Below are 5074 nucleotides of genomic sequence, written 5' to 3' on the forward strand. Positions count from 1 at the left end.
TAAGACATACTTTGTGAGCCAGAATGCAAAATTTATGTCCTTTTCTTAAAAAAAAAAATCAGTCCTTTTCCTTATTAAAATATAGCATTGACTTGTTAAAGCAGTCAATGCCAATCAAAATATTTACATTTAGGGTGGAAAAACCCGTTAGTGTCATTTTATTGTAATTTTAACTAGCATTATCAAAAAAAAAATAAAATTGCAAAACGTGATTTGTAGTCTGATGGATTTGGCACTAATCCTAACAAATTAGATTTTATTTTTTTTTAAGCTGGAGTTGGTGAGACAGTATTTATTTTTATTTAAAAGTAGGATAATGTTGTTATATAATTTTTAAGAGGATTTATTATAATCATCTTTTTTTATGAAGGACAATTCCAAGCAATTGACAGCTGCTCCTTCGTGAATAGGCGGTTCTTGTTTGTTCTAAGAACCGTTGTTTTCAACTTTAACGCGTTGTTTGGTAAGGTGAATAAAATTTTTAAAAAATGAAAAAAAATGTGAAAAGATAAAAAAAAGAAGATATTTTTTCTTTTCATGGTTTATTCGGCAAAAATGAAATAATGAAAAGTAAAAATAATTTTATTTTCATTTATTATTTGTTGGAGTTAAAAAAATACAATAAAAATAAAGATTATTAATTTAATATTATATCATTTATAAGCCGAGATAAAAAAAAATTTAAAAATAATGAATATTATGCACACTTGACTCACATCTTTTTTGTTTTATCTCTTCTTATCATTCTAATTTGGAATTATTGGTTTTTATGAATAAGAGTGGAAAATTATTATTTTTTATTTTCTTTTCTCTTACTTTTTTTTGTCAACTATACTCAAAATTTATTTTTTTTTCATTTTTTTATCCTCTTTTATCCATCCTTTTATTTTTCACTTTACCAAACACACCTTATTGTTACTATTGTTACCACTTATCTTAGAAATGTCTGAGTCCGGTCAAAGCCAAATTCAAATGATTTTTCAAAATTTCTATCTAAGACTTAGCTTGGGAAGCCTGAAATTAAAAAAAAAAAAATTATTGAAATAGTAAAATATATATTAAAATATATTTTTAAATTAAAATTAAATTAATATCAAAATACATTTTTTTAAAGGTGTTTATTAAGTGTTTTTTTATAAAATTATCGACAAAAATACATATAATTTGCATTTGTGTTAAATAAATAAAGTTTAAAAATATAGAAATAGACTTTGAAATGAAACTAGTAAGAATAACTGGCAGTCAATTGCTTTTTTCACATTGTTTTAAAATTTTGTTTAGGACAATCAAATGCCTTAAGGTTGACAGTAGAATGCTCTGCAAGATTACATATTTTGTGAGAAATTTTGCTTTGTGAGAATATTTATTTGTGACATTTGAATATCATGGTTTTAGCTTTTGAATTCAATTGTTAAAAACAAAAAAATTTTATTCCTTAGATATGATTTTTATTTCAAAAGTGATGATTTTTTACCTAAATAATATATATTTATAAAAAAAAATTTAAACCCAATCGAGACTTATATATCTATTTATCTATTACACTACTTTATGTGATAATAGAAAGATAAATATGTGTTTATGTGATTGAATGTTTAATTGCATGTTAATGGTTTTAATAATTGTTTTTAAAATAATGTGGACTGAAGTTTTTCAAGAAAGTATATATTTTTATTGGATTATCATTGATAAATTTAAGTTATCAAATTTTATAATTTTTTTTAATCATCTACATTTGTAATCTTATTATTTTGATCACGCATCCGTTAAAAAATAATTAGATTAGGATTTATTCCATGTCATTGTACTTTGTTCAAATGGTATATTCATGTCATAGATGACCAAAATATTATTTTTCAAAGTTAGATGAATAAAACAAAATTTTTGAAAAGTTAAATTATAAAGAAAAGGTAATTTACTTTAAGTTCTATAGTTAAATATGAGTTGCTTTCAATTAAATTAATAATGAAGATTTTCATTTTGAAGTCTTGGTTGCCTCCTCTATTTTTTAAAAAATGAGTTTTAATTTTTTATTTCTTACCAAACCATTTAAATAATCGTATATTTGGTAGACATTATAAACCAAGTTTTACAAATTCTTTTTAGCTAAAAACTTATTTAAAAATTATTGATCATGTATTGTGATTAAAAAAATTCACATAAATATCATGTAATTAAAAAATATTTGCAAAATTCCATAAACATGTTACATTGTTAAACTAAACATCAATTACCATTTTCAATGGTCATGTCACCATCATAAATTAGAAATCATGTTAGTGATTGGATTGGATTTTACAATTTATAAAAGTTGAGGGATTCAATTTGTAAAAACAAATTTATAGCATTAAATCCTCCTCTTCACTTAATTACAAGAACCAATAATATAATTTGAGCTTTTATTTATTTAATAGTATTAGTATTTAAAGCAGGAAAAGCATGTTTGTATTTTGTCTCATGTAAAATGTTCTGTTCCTAGTCTCTTGATAAACCTCAAGATTCAACGATCTTTCTTCGACTGAAAAGGTATATACTTGTGTATATGTATACATTATACTTGTGTATGTATATACATTAATTTTTTGGTGAAAAAATTAATCCTATCTTTACAAACTATATTGGTGATTTTTATGGAAAACGTGCTTTAGCTACCTACCAGGATGTTGGTTCATTGGACAATCATATATACAGCAGTGGCTTTTATCTTTTGATCCAAATTTACAATGCCCTTAAGATTCTAAGTTTTAAGTAGTAATACCATAATTTTTGTGGTTGTCCGAATGCTGGCCAAGAACCACATATTACAAACAAGAACTCATATCAGAGCAACTAGGCCTAGGCGAGAAATTGAGAATATTCAGGATTTGATTCCGTTTCTAACTAGTCAGTTTGACTTTTGTTTACATGAAAAGGAGATCGAACAAATGCCACCGAGATGGGATCCATTACGCGCTATCGACTCTCCATCATTTGGGAAAAAGAAAGATCCAGCAAACGATGACTCGGAAGATAATGATGATGATGATGATTTGGAGCTTGGGTCCGAGGAAGGGTTATCTACGAGGTCCCCAAGAACATTCGTCAAGGACACGAACAAGCCTATACTCCTCAATTAATTTCAATAGGCCCTCTTCATTACAGAAAAACGATTTTGGCTAAAATGGCAAAGTATAAATTGAGCTATCAAAAGAAATTTTGTGAAAGGACTTCGACTACGACATTGGAAGATTTTTGGAGCTTCGTTGGACACAAGGACAAAGCAATTCTCAACTGTTATGAACCATCATCCATCATTGGCGAAGACATTGCAGTGATGAAATTTTATGATGCACTCTTTATCGTCGAGCTCTTATTGAGGAACTATGAGAAGGAAAATGCAAAAGAGTTGGGAATTAAAGACTTCTTATTAAAAGGAACGTGGTCAGCTGTTCTACGGAGGGACTTGATCTTACTTTAAAAACAGATCCCCTTGTTTGTGCTTGAGGAACTTTATAAGTTATTCTGTCACTTCCCTCGTGAAGACAAATTTGATTCTTGTGCTGCCCCTGCCTCTGCTTTTCCCTTTCTTTATCATGCTGGCCTCTACTTTGATATTCCATGGGATAAAAGGTTCGAGGATACAGAATTCCGACACTTCACCGGTTTGTTAGGATGCCATCTGGTCAAAAATTACGCCTCAAATTCAGATCCATCCATGGCCCCAAAAGGAAAATTTGAAAGTGTACAATGCGACAATGTTGCATGACGCTGGTTGAGCTTAAAGCTGTAGATGATCAAAGTGCAGACTGGCTAGATATAGAATTTGAAGGGAAAGAGCTTAAAATCCCCAAATTGAATGTGCACTCCAACACTGAACCTTACATTCGCAACGTGATGGTCCGGAAGACGCTTGATATCTTTCGTGTTAGTGGGACAGTACTTTTCAGACCACATCTCTGGTCCTTGCGCCTCTTTCATGTACAGCTGGAAGAGCGCAAAGAAAGGAAGTTGGTTTTCGAACAGTAAAATCATATCGAATGTCAGTTTGAATACGTCCAAATTGGCAAAAATCCTCTTGTGGGTACTCCACCAGGATTAGCTGAACAATAAAGCATCCATCATGGACCAGTCTTTCGGCAATAATATCAGAGTCGATGCAAGTTTGGTGATCTTTATAGCATTTGTTAACTCGTTTTGCGTTGATTTCATGGCCATTACAAATACGCGTGGATCAAGCTTGGTTTTCTCAATAAGCCTTCTGAAGCAATTCCTTTTGACAACTTCCACTGCCTGCGAGTGTTCCGTATAATGAAAACAGCCATAAGACCAATAGGAATCACATTTGGTTCAAAGGCTTTTGCATTTACTTCACGTAGTTGACTAGGCACTCTACTAATACTCCAACTACTTGCGTCTATAATTTCAGTACGTAATCCACTTATGTTCGGCTGTTAAAAAGGTGGCACATGCAGTGAATTTTAATCAGCAATAATGTTATAAAATGCATTTTTGAAGATTTGATATTGTTAAAATAATTATATTAAAATTTAAGTAAACAAAAAGCATTTTTTTCTTGAAAATAAATCATATAATTTATTGTCTAAATAATCATATAAGAATATGAAGTTTGAAAAACTATTTTCTTAATTCACATAAAATTTGGTAAAACTTTTAGTTTTAAATCTCAATTCTTCTGGAATATGTTTAAATTTGTTTAAGGAAGAGAAAATAACTTTTTACTTTTCTTAAGTAAGTTCTTATAATTTGTATTTAAATAATTTTTTATTTTTTATTTGCACTCAAATAAAATTTTTGGTTCAAATGAAAAATTGATTTATATTAAAATTTTATTTAGATAAAAATTAAATACTAAAAAAATATTTTAATACAATAAATATATGGAAACTTCCTTAAATAAAGTGATAAAATATTCATAAAAATTTTTGTTATTTTAACTTTTCAAAAACAAAAAGAAAAGAAAAAGATAACCACAAGACAAAGGGCATTCATATATATCATATTATATTAAAAGATATATAATTACCTGATAAAATTTGTTTACTTGGATGCTTAGGTAGATAATCTATTTATTTGA

General features: G+C 28.3%; 1 pseudogene; it reads left to right on the plus strand.

The window, feature by feature from the left end:
- Positions 1-2717: 2717 nt before the first annotated feature.
- On the plus strand, positions 2718-4455 carry LOC149518125 (uncharacterized; annotated as a pseudogene).
- The last annotated feature ends 619 nt before the right edge of the window (positions 4456-5074 follow it).

The sequence above is a fragment of the Durio zibethinus genome, chromosome 7, assembly GCF_047325235.1.
Source record: "Durio zibethinus cultivar Kanyao isolate XHJ-2024 chromosome 7, ASM4732523v1, whole genome shotgun sequence".
Lineage (NCBI taxonomy): Eukaryota > Viridiplantae > Streptophyta > Magnoliopsida > Malvales > Malvaceae > Durio > Durio zibethinus.